Source organism: Rhinolophus sinicus, chromosome 3 (genome assembly GCF_057876585.1).
Source record: "Rhinolophus sinicus isolate RSI-liver-muscle chromosome 3, RSI-T2T, whole genome shotgun sequence".
Classification (NCBI taxonomy): domain Eukaryota; kingdom Metazoa; phylum Chordata; class Mammalia; order Chiroptera; family Rhinolophidae; genus Rhinolophus; species Rhinolophus sinicus.
This window is the reverse complement of record NC_142503.1, coordinates 84536934-84552487: the sequence shown is the minus strand read 5'-3', so window position 1 is coordinate 84552487 and position 15554 is coordinate 84536934. Positions and strand designations below refer to the sequence as shown.

General features: G+C 40.4%; 1 protein-coding gene and 1 pseudogene across 2 annotated transcripts in view; one reads left to right on the top strand and one right to left on the bottom strand.

Annotated features, from left to right (window-relative positions):
* The window catches only part of PRDM6 (PR/SET domain 6), a 96279-nt gene that overhangs the window by 32213 nt on the left and 48512 nt on the right, over positions 1-15554 (bottom strand). The window lies entirely within an intron of this gene.
* LOC109445568 (small ribosomal subunit protein uS10 pseudogene) lies at positions 11073-12878 on the top strand (annotated as a pseudogene).

Genomic DNA, 15554 nt, shown 5'->3' with positions numbered 1-15554 from the left:
ATGACAAGTAGCCAACCCAGCGGCCATGGAGTTGGTGCCGACACCAGAGGCAGGTGGCTCCCACTTCCAGATACCAGGTCTGCCCTGGGTGGGACGTGGTATCTACATTAGCGGGAGATCAGGGGTTACATGTGTTCTAGAAAGTCATCCCCAGTCCAAGGGGCAGCCAGGAAGCAAGGGGTATAGTTTACAGAAGGACCATGGTACAACTGGACCTTTGCAAATAAAATCAGCAGGAAGATCCCAGCAGCTGCTGAGGTGTTTCCCAGAGCATCCTGAGAATGCATGTCTCTTACTCTTGCTAATCAGCCTTTCCAATTCCCTTTGGACATGGAGATGTATCTTACAGAGAACCTCACAGGTTACCTTTCAGCCCTAAAATTAGTATGGTCATTCATATTAAATTAGCTCAGTATTTCTATTCTGGGGGCCAAAGGGCTTAGTGATGACAGTTTATTTTTATTATCACCATTTTTAAATGGCTGATTTTTTTTCTTTTCTTGAACTCATTTGTCTCTACCCTCAACCTTTCCACTAACCCCCACAAACAAAGACAGACATCAATCTAATAAAGACAATTGTTTGAGAAGTTATGACTGCATAGCATGCCAGAGTGATCGCAGCTGAGAACCAATATAGCCCGAGAAGAATGAATAAATTCCTAGATTACATTGTATTTCAAATTAGTGACTTCTTCCAATTCCCAGTTTGGGGATGATAGCAGAGAATGGACACGTTTCATGTGGTGGATACATCGCTACATGAGCAATCTAATAACAGACTTCGTATTTACATTAGATTACACTGTAGTTATTTTGTTGTTGTTTTTTTGTTTTTGTTTTAAGAAGCTGGTTCAAAGATTCAACGTCTCAACCCTGAGTCTGCTGTTGACAGGCCATGCAACACTGAACAAAGTCATCGGTTCCTTAAAAGCTGCTGTTTATCTATAATGGAGCCAAAAATGTTGATGACCCAGCCCTCTGCCCTGTCCTTTCCCTACAAACAAACCTTCCATGAGGACTGCTGATGAAAACAATTATGAGGCATTTTCAGAAGTACAATTCTCCTTTGTACTTCTCGCCAATATCCTCAACAGCGAGGAAAACTCTCTCACATTTATCTGTAGTGGCTGCTACCTTGAGCGTTGGCTCATTTGAACACCAGACACTAGCCAGTCAGTCTTGAAAATGAGTATAAAAAGTGTTTCCTTGTACACGCTTGTTTCAACAATAACCTCCTTAAACTAAGTATATTGTGACTACAGGAATCCTACAATTTTTGCCTGCCTGAGGAAAAGTAGATGGCTCTTTGTCAGGCTTTTTCCAAACATCACACAATGCAGCACATGGCATGAGGTTGAGCCTCCCTGGCTTCAGCTAATACTGGTATTAAATTATGTCACATGAAGCTCTGATGAGACTCCCACGTACCTCATCATAACCCATAACCATGTACCCAATCAGAGTTGAGGAAACTCATTCAACCTTGATTCCCTCAGCCCCTTGAGCCCAGCCATCACCAAATCCAGTTGAATTTGCCTCCTAAACTGTTCAAGTACATCCATCTCTCCCTCTCCACTTAACATCCTTGCCCAAATCAGCTTCCTTTCTCCCCTGAAGTATTGCAACAGTCTCTTCACTGCTCTTCCTGCAGCTTCTTCCGGCCCCTCCAACCTATTCTCCAAACCATAGCCAAAGTGATCTTTCCAAACACAAATCTGATGACATCTGTTTCACCCAACTCCCCACCCCAAATAAAAAAGCTTCATAAATGTCATAAAATGTCAAGTCACGACAACGTATATTCACAGCATGTGGGATTTCCTCAAAGGGGTCTGTGCCTCCTATCAGTTATTTAGGGAGGCCAAACATGTGTGCCTTTGCATTTGGCTCAAGATAATCCTGGGCCTTTTCTGGTCTGTGCGGTTCTACTCGGTGTTCTTTAAAAGAGAAACAATGGGCCAGAAGGCACTGGTGCCTATTGCTGTCCATTCCTCTAGCAGAAGGAGAATAAAACGTGGTAAACCAGAATACCCCAATGTGAATGCTAAGTAGGAACTAAAGATGATTTCTCTAAAGGCTCTAGGTACTCCTTTGGGCCCTATTATTATTCTCCATCACTAGCTCAACTTTGTTTGCATTTAAGAGCTCAGCTAAAACAAACAAACAATTTAAAAGGGGGTGAAATTCTGCATGTAACTGAACTACACAAGTACACCATGCCTATACCCATCGACTGTACCAGACAGACGCTAACTTCTGCCTCCTATGTGAGAAGGAACTACAAGTGGAAACATTTCACAGGTTTCAGTGTAGAGTAGCAGCAACAATTTCAAGTTTAGGAAGTTGTTCTTGGAGGTTGTGTTAACATCTACATTTGTGTGACACTCAAACTGAAATTTTAAGTTAAATTCCTAATAGGTCTAAAAACTTAAGGGATTTAGGAGACGAATTAATGCCAAGCCCAAGAATTATTTTGTTTTCATTATCTTTGAAAAGATTTAAAATAAGCAGAAAAATATTGAAAATCATGTACAAAGTGTGTAGGCAATCCCCTCAGGACCTGTGAAAATGTTGAAAGGTAAGAAATTTTATTCGTTCAAATAGTGATACCAAAGGCAAGAAAGTTAAGTTTAGATGAGGGAAAGATTCGTTCTGAACAAACACTTCAATACAGCATAGTTCTGCTGAAACCTGGACTTTATCCTGAATGAACATGAACTACCAAAGTTTTCATAGTTGCTTTGTTCTTTCTAAGGAAGTCGAACAAATGACCCTCTGGAGGTAGGGAAAATATGTATAAAGAAACACACAAGACACTTGGTAGGAAAAGGGTTTAATTCTGCAATGGAAAAATCCTCAAAACTGTAGAAAGTATATTTGGCATATTTGCTTTAGAAAGCTAGTACCAGCATTGCCAAAACGGAGTATAAAATGGCATAGTCACATTGGAGAACATTTTGGCAATATCGAAATAAAGTTGACAATGCTTATATTCTATGACTCAGCAATTTCACTTCTAGGGAATTACTCCAATGATATCTGATACATGTGCCTAAGGAGACAAGTTCATGGGCATTCATATTAGCATTGTTTGCAATAGTAAATAATTAGAATCATCAGAATAAACAAACTGTGGTTTATTTATTCAATAAAATAGTATAAAACATTTAAGATGAATTAACTAGATCCGCTGTATTAAGATCCAGTTGATGTAGATAAATATCAAAACATAATGTTGATTGAGAAAAGCAAGTAGCAGACTGATACATATGATACTGTGTGTTAAAATCTAAAAATATACAAACTAACACTCTTAATAGTATATTTTATAATAGCATATATTGTAATAAATATAGCAATATATCTATCTCTCTGTACCTATACATATTGTAAAATTCTGAAAAGAAACACTGAAAGAATTAACAATAACTTCATCATAGTACTGCCCTTGGGAAAGAAGAGAATGTTAGAAAAACAAAGGGAACTAACACTTGATTTGAAATGCTTCATTTTTCTTTTAAAAAAATCTGAAGCAATAAATATATAAATAAATAATAAAAATAAATAAAAATCTGAAGCAAATATGGCAAAGTGTTAACACTGACTTTTTTGGTGGCCTGTACATTGGCATTTATATAGTATACTTTGTGCTTTTCTGATTTATTTTTCAAAAAAATCAAAGGGAGAAAAATAAATAAAAAGAAAAGCTAGCCATTTATTTCTTTGTAGTTTAGTTTTTGCATGCGTTGTTAAAATAGAAAAGTTGACTATTTTACCCAAGGTTAAAAAGTGTCTCTGTGTTATCCTACTGGGGAAATACTTGCAATATGTATCACTACATTATCAGCCACTGATTTTTTTTGTGATTGTTGTTGCTATTTTAAAACCACTGTTTATGGTTTGAATGTTCTCTTTTATCTTGCATCAGTGGGATCAGAAAGTAAACGGAAGGGCTAATTCTTACCTTTTTAAGAGGATTTTTATAGTTTTCAACCCAATAATATTTATTGGGATGCCACATATGTGGTGGAAATAATGATCACACAAGTTCTTGCTCATTACAAACCATACACGGCACTGACTGAAAACCACCACACAAAGGCATTTTTTTTATTGCAATCCTGGATATTATAGAGCACCACTCTGTCCCATGATCTTATTTTCCTAGAACAAAAATCTACTTTAAATGAGAACAGCATGAGTGGAAAATGCACCGATGGTGTGTGTTACAAACGCTGGTCATGAGTGGCTTGTTCAGGGCTTTGTCATTTGTGAACGCTGTCAATTTGCATTAACAATAATAATAATCACAGAAACAATGTAAGCCAGAGATGACTTGGGTCCATTTTAGCATAATAGCAAGAAAATCATCTTCTGAATGATAAGATTTGTGTATATTGGTGACTCTGAGCAACCAGTTCCTCTAAAGACAGTTTTGTAAATTAGTGGCGCTCAGGCTGAATTCAGGCAATTGACCAACATTGTTATTCCTCCGTGTTTGAAAAATTTGGAAATTTTATATATTTTCTAATTTTTCTTGGAAAAGCCAAAAGACAGGTCACCCATCTCTGACCATAATCCACTGAAGCTGAGGAAAAGAAAGTGCCCCCCTTTAGATCAGCTACGAGCTTTTCTAGTTCCCCGTAGTCCCTACCACTCCCTACTGTCTTACATGCTTCTTACTTCACTCATTTTTTACGTACTTGCTTGGCCTCATTTAAGTTTGTCATCCTAGCTGTAAAGGAATTATTGCTACCCCTGAAAATCAGTCTGTTACAGCTGGAGGCACTTTCAAGGAAAACCCTCTGACCTGATAGCCTGGAAACACTGCAAACACCTATGCTGTGCTGCCCTGAAGCCATCAGCTGACCGCGAGCCAAACTTTCTGCGCTGTAGCTTTCCAGGGAGTGAGGGAGCTGAGGGAAGCATTCCCTTTTTTCATTTTTACCAGCAGAGGCTTTCAAAGAGATTTTTAAACAAATTATCCCCTTTAATTCAATGAAGACTTAAATATGATTCCACTATAAAAACAGATAAAAAGAAAGTTCACCAGGTACACGCCAGCAGCTCAGCCAACCTCACCCTTGCTCTCTGAGATGGTTCCTAGGACATCACCAAGGGTCTGCAGTGAACTGAAAAGTTGGTGACTTAGACCAAGTGGCAAAATGAGGCCTAGTCTGCAGGTCTCCTCACACCTTTCCATGCCTCTGCCTTCCCACTGGACGTGTGCTGAGGTCTGCGTCGTCTCCTTTAATCCTACAAACACCCAGAAGACAGCCAGTGATCTTAACAAAAGGAACATGGATTATAACGGAAACAGTAACCTGCTCCTCCCAGAACCTAGGTCCCTGAATTTTGGTGAGATTCAAAGGTTTTGTATGAAAGGAATTAGCCGATTTTTAGGGAGTAGGGAGACATCTCAGGCTCCCTCTCCTACGTTTCCACACCTTGGCATATTCCTGCACCGAGACCCCAGACGCCAGCATTTGATTGTGTACTAAAATGCCAGCCTCCTTCGGCTTTTGCTAAGCAGCTGATGTGAGGGAGCACATTTTATGCCCAAACATCTAACACAGGGCCCAGCACACAGGAGGAACTCAAAACATACTGAAGTGAATTGAACGGAATTCTCCTAATAATTCTACAGCTTCTTAAAAATCTCAGATTTTATTCAAAACTTGAGGAGAAATCACCACTAAATGCAATTAAAACTTCATTCTAAACACTAACAACTTGGGCTTTTTAAGGAAAATAGGACATCCTCCTAACTTCTTTTAATTCTATGAAATGCAAGGGTTAATTTCATATAAGGATTAAAATGCATTAAACAATTACCCCAGTAAAGGGCTGAGAAAAGGTCTTTGCGAGTTTTCCGGTTTGGACCTGAAAACCCAGCACAGTTTTACGTCCTTTCACAACACGTGGGGGGGTCCAGGGAAGAACAGACACAAAGATGATTTCTCAGATCTCCTCTACCCATTGTCCACACTGTCTTTATACGGTCCCACCTGTTCTGTAACACTCATAAAATTAGGGTTTCAATAATCAAGTGTATTAGTAATTTGAGAAACTCAATTGAAAAATACACTGTTTGCCAAGATAAATTTCACTGTGAAATTCCTCTGTGTCGGGAGGCAGCGGTGCAATATTTTGTGCCTATGGATAACTATGGGCTACAAAATCGTTTTGACTGTGAAAGGTGAAAACCAGAATACCTCTGTTGCTAAATAAACGATTCCACTTTTAATAAGTATGGTTGGTAGTGGAAAGTTTCTGAAGTATTATCAGTGAATACATACCTGGGACGTGACCGGAGAGGGTAAAGTGCAGAGGCTAACAGCACCCACATGGGTGTCGGCTCCCATACCTATGAGCTATCATTGTGGCACCACCTCAGGTGGCCATGTGACTTCGGGCAGTTACTTAACTTCTTGAGGAAACTGAGACCTTCTTTGAAAAAATGGTGCTAATAATAATCCCTATGTCAAAGGGCTGATATAAAAATCAAATGAGCTTATATATGTAAAGGACTTAAATTGGCTCTGGGAACACAGTAAGAGGCCAAAGAGCATTAACTATCCTTAGGCCATCACTATAATTATATGAGAAATGTCAGCCTGCTTGGGGCCGCTGACAACAAGACAGTATGTGCAGTGTATGCCAACTCATTTTTGCTAAGGTTACCAGAACATAAGCTCAATGAGGGCAGAAATGCATTTTAAATGTTTTTGAAATTTACCCATAAGTACTTTACACATGGCTTAGTACATACCAGGACATCAACTTTTGTTGTGAGAGAGAGAGAAACTGGGATGACATAAGGGACGTATAGGAGTAAACCAGTCATCCTAATTTGTGTTTTTATTTCCCAGATGAGTCTATCAAAAAACAAAACAAAATATTAAAAACACTGGATGAATATGAACACTACCTAGAGAACAGTACGGAAGCATCTCTTCAGTCCTACATTTTCCATTTTGTAGATTTAATCAGTCTTCAGTGTAACACAGTGCTATAAAAATGTCATCCAAGAGACACATGCAGCCATCGCCCCCTTAAGAGCATTCCTGGAGCATATCTGTAACTAACAGGTAGTCATTACAAGTGTTTTAATTATTGTGGCTTCAGCACAGCAACAGACCTCTCACTGAACATCACTGAACATGCAGGATTGCTTGACCTCTGAAGCCACTGACATTTCTGGCCAGAGGAGGCCCCAACTTATAGCGCCTCAGTGCTACATGAACAACAGACATGTTTAAGGCAGGTGAGCCATCGGTGCAATCCAGTGTGCCCGGATGATGACAAGGGGACATCTGTGTGTGGCAGTGTGGACCATCAGATCCATAGGGAGCCCTTTCAGCCAGCGCCTCCGGGCTCTGCTTCCCACGTTGGAGAGGAAGACAGCAGAACCACACACTACTGTGGTCTCTTAACCCCTTCACTTTTCAACTTTCCAATCAAGCTACATCCGGGTGTGAGAAGACAGACCCCGAAGCAATACCCTTAAAAATGAGTGAGATGATCTGCCTTCACCTGAACACAAAGTAAGAACAACAGCTAAAGACTAGGTCATACACATTTGTGTGGGATTTTTGTTTATAAAATACTTTCACAAGCTAATCTGAGCCTTACAACTGACCTGAAAGGTAGGTTGGAACATTATTCCATTTCATAGGTTAAGAAACTTTGGGCTGAGAAGGTTAAACGACTTGCCCGCCATCATACAGGTGGTGAGTGTGACAAGGACGTACCCTCCCGAACCACAGGCCGTCGTGTTGTTGCTTTTTTCTCACATTCCATCAGGGAGAAATAGTAGAGCTTTCTCCTTAAAAGCATGTGAAATTCTCCCAATGAGGGCCATGAAAAAGTTCAGAATGATTAACAATGTCATATATCAAATTTCTATTTTCAGAGTAAATGTCAATTGAGTGAGAATTACTTAATCTGTTAGCAAAAATTACACAAAGCAACCACACAATGGATAAAGACACAGCTCCCCAATATTGTGTAAAACCATTTTCCTTCCACTGGCAATGTGCCATGCTGACCAGGAAAGGCAAAAAAGTGGGCAAGGCGTAAGTCCATCGATAAAGATGTGTACTTTACAATAAAAGCCTCTTTATTAAAGCAAATACTATCTAGTGTGGCCATATTTATTTGTGGTCAGTTTTTCAAATTTTTTCGCAAATATATAGTACTATAGGTTTTTGGTGTGTTTTTTTTTCACTTCAATGATTTCTCCTTCCTCCCTCTATTAGATACAATAACAGCTTATTTTGTTGTTATTATATTTCTAATAAGAAAACTCTTTCCCCTCACTCTGGTTTGGAATATTTTGGAATGTTTGGAATGCCAAGATTTTGAGACGAGGTTTCAAAAGTCAAGTAATAAACACCCCATAAAATAAATGAGTAATGGTTATATACACCATTGCTGTATTTTAAGTAATGCTGATATAAAGCTATATACTGTACTTTGTCAATTCACATTCATCAAGTCCCAGAAATATTAGAAAATCATTAGAGGTTTATGTTGAGCTTGCAGATAATACTAACATATAAGTCAAGACTGAAATATGGTAATCAGAAAAACAGTTGAAAAGTGTCAATACACTGTAAAACACCCATGGTAGGGTGCGTGAAGCCCACATCAGAGAGCCGGCCATGTGAAGAAATTAAAATGGGTATTTTGGTCACACTGGGTCAGCTGCTGCTAAGTGTCAGGCTAGCAGAAGAGAGTGGGTGACTCAGGATTCCAGCACAGAGATCCAGGAGCTCCCAAGAGCTGCTGGGCATTTGGTGAGTCCCACTTATCTCCAGGGATGGCGGCGGCCATCAATACAAAGCCTGCCATCCATCAATCTGGAGTCCTCTTCAGACATCCTCTGTCTGCTGATCAGAGGAAGACTTTGGGGAATTAGGCTTCCATTATCAGGAGTTTGTCTGTGATCTGAACGAGCCACTGAACCTTTAACTTTTCACTTGGCAGAAGCATATATGCTGGAAAAGTCCTGACAGTTCATTCATTTTGTTCTATCCTAGAGCCAGCTGATGTCTGACTGGTGAGACCCGCCCTCTTTGATGTTGTACTCTTTTGAGAGTGCCCTGCTGTGAAAAAAATTTTATCCATCCAAATTAAAGAGAAATATTTCTGCATCCAGCTGTTAGCTGTGACATGTTTGCCATTTTTCAGGGCACTGGCTGGGTGCCATCCACAGGCTCTGCTGCAAACCTCTTTTTCCCTCTCCTCCGTTGCAGTAATACTATCCACAGTGCACAACTGTCTCCAGTGTCCATACAACATCAACACTCAAAGGGAAAATACTGCTAATCCTACATGACTAAGAACAGCCTCAGAAATATTTTCATGCCACCCTTTCTCTTTTCATTTCTTTTTTTTTTTATATCAATGTCTTTTACAAATTGTAAAATTCTTTGACACAATCCAACCACTTAAAAATTGTTTCAGTTTGGTTTATTAAAAATCCCGTTTTAATTAACATAACCAACAAGCAGTCCTGACCTCTATTAAATATATTTACAAATGAAATGAACTTAGGTCTTGTGAAAATTTGTTTCACATGTACTGAGTCTACAGTTTAAAATGGACATTTATTCAGTGGAGAGAACCCTGTGTAAAAAAAGAAGAAAAACTCTCATGAAAGCTTGAATAAACATTTAGATCTAAGTAATCAAGAAAGCCCGTATCTTCTCATATTTATTAAGTGCCATTGGGGGCTTATAAAGATTGCTGCAATGAACTGTGTGTATTATAAACAAAGGGCAGCTCACATTACTACCAAGTATTTCCCCACGTACTGAGATGACAGAGGAGAACGGCTCAGTTCCCAGTGAGCCTCCCATATTCCGGCCTTTCTCAGTCTTCTCTCTCATTTTCACTTTTGCTGAGGAGGAAAGGGATCAGTCGGAACTAGATCTCAGCATTTAGCAGCAGAGACTCCTGCCTTGAGACTCATCTCAGACTGACTAGCAACCATGCACAGCTATTCACCATCTTTTCTCTCGTCAGTAAAGGTGGGTCGTGAAAAAAATAAACATCAAAAACAGGCTATGTGTGAAAAAGTATCAATTTTGGAAAATAAACCACAGGGAAATCTGAATTAACACGCTCCTCCACGCGGAAAAACAGAGCCTTAGTTTTCCACCAAACAAGAAAGGGGACCAACATTTTGTTAAAATAATTCTAGAAATATTACCGGTGTGAGCTGATGGGATTTGCACATTATCCATAATAGTACACCAAATAGTTCTGCACTTGAAAACTGTAAAATCGCGCATTAAAGCTATTGCACACGCTGTGGCACACCCTTGAATTCTCCATATGGTTCATGAAATGCATCTTACGGAATACTATTTAACCCTTACCGTAGTGGAAATGTGGGGCTTATAAATTTTAGTGGGTGTAACACTACATAGACCTTGGTGAAAACTATTACTCATTTGACACTTCAGCACGGTGGCTAATGAAGAATACGATTTCCAAGGAGAAGCTTGGACCGAAGCCTAGGTGCAAACTGCTATGTTAGACAGAATCATATTAAATATTTACAAGGTAGTAAGTAGGGAATATCCCTAAAAAAGTCAGACGGAGGCTACTTCCATGTATGTGCAGACACACACACACACACACACACACACACACACACACACACACACACTGCGCCCTAGAACTCACCAGCTTTTTTTAGTAAGAAATTTCTGAAGACACAAAATATTTGTCCCAATGAAGTAATGGTTTCCTATGGTTTTACTTCTTTGCAGAGCAGTCTACAGCTTTATTTCTTTGCTGAAATGTGTCACTCTTTAAATTATTATGTTTTCCTAAGTGTACGACATTCTTTTCCTAACCACACCAATAAAGTGTGATTGTCAGACACACTTTATTAAGGGGAAAGCGACCATCTGCCCAGGGTAGAAAACAGATCTTAAATAATTTAGATTTTCAGATCTTAAATAATTTAGAAGACACTCCTTACGTCACATCGGGACGGTACTGAGCTTGCACTCATTTCCCAATTTACACCATCCTGCCCTGGGTCCTAGGACAATGGCAGAGACGGAATCAACTCTCAAATTCACGGTGCTCCAGAAAGTGAGAGTGTGAGGGGCACAACTGGCCTAGACCAGGCATGTCCCTTGGGAGAGCCCCCTGAAGTTGCTCTCCTCCCAACATAAGTGCTTACAGGAAAAACCTACTGGAATTCCAAGTTTGTGCTGGGAGCAAGAGACATGGAGAGATGGATTTTGGCTTCTCTGAACCATTTTTTCTTAAAGGAAGGGTTGCACCGCTGTGCAGAGGACTGAACAAGCGCACTGGTTTGCCACAGTTCTCCTCCCCATCAAGATGTAGGAGATGAGGTACTGAAGATAGAAGGTGATGGCAGTAGCTTTAAAGGTAGACTTTCTGACCTCCCAGAAGGCATTCTTTCAACAAACATTTAGTAAGCAGCTACTATGTGCCAGTCACTGCTTAACACAAACCATCAAAAACTTAAGATCCAGGCCTTGCCTTCAAGTAATTGACAGTTCATGAGAAGAGATACACACATAAACAAATCAGAAGACATTTATTCTGGCACCACAATCTGTAGATTTTCCCATCCCAACTTTGACATTTGATGTCTAGAATGGGTTCCTAAGTGTGGGAGGGTCATCCATTCCAATTTTACAAACAGGACATCAGGACTTAAAGTGAAAGTTAAAGCTAGTGATTTACACAAATTCTGGACTGTGAAGGTGGCATTAAGTAAATGTTTGATTAAAATCTGCCAAACTGTAACCTCAATGAGGCAAAGATAAAAATCTGTCTTGTTTGCTATCGTACCCCTGGTACCTAGTGTTGAATAAATGTCTGTTGGTTGGCTGGTTGGGTGGTTGGTTGGTTTCGTGGGTGGGAGAGTGGGTGGGTGGATGGATGGATGGATGGGTGGGTACGTAGACAAAAGGATGGACAGTTACAAGGATACAGATGAAAGGATAGGATAACTTCTAGGTATGCAAGCGAAGGGCTGGACCATGCCTCTTTGCTGCCTGGGCAGCTCAACATAGTTAGAGGAGAACTGAATATCCAACTGGGAGAATTTTAAGGGATGCAATGATACCTGTAAAAGGGTGCTTTGCCTCACTGGCTAAAATTATTATTTTCCCCCCTTAGTTCTTGTTTCTTTTTTTTTTTTTTTTCAGCTGTATTGAGGTATAATTAACAAATAAAATTGTAAGGTATTCAAAGTTACATTGTGGTGATTTGGTGTATGTATACATTGTGAAAGGATCCCCCCTCCATATAATTAGTTAACACAGCCCTCACCTCTCACATATTTATCTATTATTTGGTGAGAACATTTAAGTTCCTTTAAAAATGCCCAACAACTCTTGGAGGAGGATGGTCACAGCTAACGCGGAGCTCCATTCCGCCCACTCCTGCACCTGACTCACCGCTATTCGCTATTCGCTCTCACTGAGGAACTGGTTGGTCAGGAAACATGCTGCAGCTCTGGCTTTTAAAGACACTGGAAAGATACCCATGGAACCAGAAGTGGTGATTCACCGAATTACAATGACTCTAACCAGCTGCAACGTAAAATCCTCAGAGAAGGTGTGTGCTGACTTGATCAGAAGCACAAAAGAAAAGAATCTCAAAGTGCAAGGACCAGTTGGGATGCCAACCAAGACTCTGAGCATCACTACAAGGAAAATTCCCCATGGGGAAGGTTCTAAGCCTTAGGAATGTTTTCAGATGAAGATCCACAAGCAACTCATTGACTCGCACAGTTCTTCTAAGATTGTGAAGCGGATTATTTTCATTAGTATTGAACCAGGAGGCGAGGTTGAAGTCACCATTGCAGATGCTTAAATCAAGCTTTTTAATAAACTATCAATTATTTTTTTAAAAAAATGCCCAATAGTCTCTGCAGAATTGAGGCCGCTGCAAAGCACCCGGATGGAGATTTCAGTCAGTCGCGTGGCACATACCTGCCTCTCTGCCAATGTTGGTCTCTCCTCCCATCCCAACCCTCAAAACTGTCCCTGTTGAGGGTTACTGTTACTCTCCCTAGTCTTCCCTTTCGGTGACTCTTTTTCTACCCTCCACAGTTACTCCTAGCTGTGAACCTAGGTCAACGTGCTACTCCTGGAAAAGAACAGCTGCATTTTGAGATTTATCTTCAAGGGAGACAAGAAAGGGGGCATAAAGCTCTTTTAAAGAAATTCAAAGTACCATAATAAGGGCTGAAGTCCTCCTGGGGAGGACAAATGACCATTCCTGGGACCCTTGCTATGGCATAGATGGTCCATTTGGGTCCTTGTAGCGATCCAGGGTGAGGCCGCTGACTGTGCTGCTGCATTTCCAGGACAAGAGCTTCTGCAGAAGGGTGGGAGTCAGAGGGAAAGGCAGGGGACTCTGGTAACGGGCAAACCCAGCTCCTCCTGCAGAAGAGTTTTCTGTGGATCCTCTCCAGGGGTGCCAGCAGGGCCACTCTGCCTTACATTCATAAAGACCTTCCAATTTAGACCTTTGAAGTCATTTTCAAATGAGGTTATAAATACAATCCCAGAGATAGACTGACAGGATTAAAAGGAGGCCTTCTTTGCACACTCTCAACTTGGGTCCTTTGACCAGACCACACTGCCTGTAGTGAGCCATAAATTAACATTTTTATAAATCCTGTAACTAACTTATGAATAGCACAATTATATGTTTCTGGTATTAAAAGTATTAAGTTGTTAAAGGTAAACATTTAAAGTATACCCCTGTTTTTGTAACCCTGTTTTGGCATTTTTTTTTTTCATTTTTCCATATATCAAGGGCCTCAAAAAATGGAAGTGGCCCAGGCCTCTAAACAGCCCTGGTGTGGGCTTGTTGATAAAGTTCCTTTCACATAGTTGGGCCAGACCGGCTGGCAAGTGTGTAGCCGGCACTGGGACACGGTGCTTTCTTACAGAGAGACAGCCCTGTGTTTCTGGATAAGTAGTCAAGTCCACAAAGCATGATTCCCCGGAAATCCAACCAAGAGATCCAGTAAACCTGACCGTCTGGGGCATGAGGATTGCAAATCCTCTGGTTAGGAGAGGTATAACTAATGTCAACACTCAAGAAAAGCAACCACCTAATTACCACATTGTTATAACTTGTATGCTCCCTAATTTTTAGGCAAGACTTAGGATTCTCTTCTTTCCACAGGAAGCATCTGTGGGCTGAAAGAAAAGAAAGCAATCTCTTACACTGGGGTCCAAAGAGAGGTTTCAGACAAGGCTACAAACACTCTGGAATTTCAAGAAAATGACGTACAAGGTGTGATCAAACAACACCGTGAATGTTTAAACAACAACAAAAAATTATTACACTTAAAGATACATTGCCATTAATCCCCCTCAAAATACTTCCCCTCACTTTGAACACATTTATCCCATCATTGTTGCCACTTTCTGAAGCAGTTCTGGAAGTCCACTTTCATGAGTGTCTTTAGTTGCGCTGTCGTGGCTGCCTCGATGTCCTGAATTGATTCAAAATGTTTACCTTTCATGATCAGTTTGACTTTGGGGAAGAGCCAGACATTACACGGTGCCAGATCCGGTGAATAAGGTGGATAAGAACACTCGGTCATGTTTTTATTTGACAGAAATTGCCGTATACCAGAAACAATGTGTGACAAGGAGAGTTGTCATGATGGAGGATGATTTTCGGCACACTTTAAAGCACACCTTCTCTCAACCATAGCTCACATCCGACTGACTGCACCAAACAAGTTGAAACTTATCACACACTGTTACTAAGGTTCGATGCACCACTTCCCATATTCAAGATCCCTGCTTTTCTGTTGATGGAACTCGGCAGCAGCAGTCACCTTATTTGTTGATCACAACGGAAAGGCTCCATGTCACACATCACTGCTGGTACGGCAATTTCTGTCAAATAAAAACATTACGGTGTGTCCTCATCCATCTTATTCACTGGATCTGGCACTGTGCGACTTCTGGCTCTTCCCCAAAGTCAAAATGACCATGAAAGGTAAACATTTTGAGTCGATTCAGGACATCAAGGCAGCTATGACAGCACAACTAAAGACACTCATGTAAGAGGACTTCCAGAACTGCTTCAGAAAGTGGCAAGAATGATGGGATAAGTGTGTTTGAAGTGAGGGGGAGTATTTTAAGGGGGATTAATAGCAATGGTCTTTTACTATAATAATTTTTTTTTCAATTTAAACATTCACTACATTTTTTGAGCCTACCGCGTATGTGCATATAAGTAATCTGGGAAGAAGGTCCATAGAGTTTAGCAGATTCTAAAAGGGGGTATGTTTTTACACACACACACTACTGCCAAATTCCATATATTCTGAAAGAAGGAGAGTATTGAATGAAAAACTGGAGATAAGAACATGAGTGGATGAGCTAGAATTCTAGGGGTGTTTTATGTATGTTTGAGGAGGTACTCTTCAAAGACTGACAGGTTTCTTTGGTCCCTGAATTTCCTGATCTCATTCTCATTTCCTCCTCTTTGGCTTCCTAGGTTCCTTTTACTGTACTT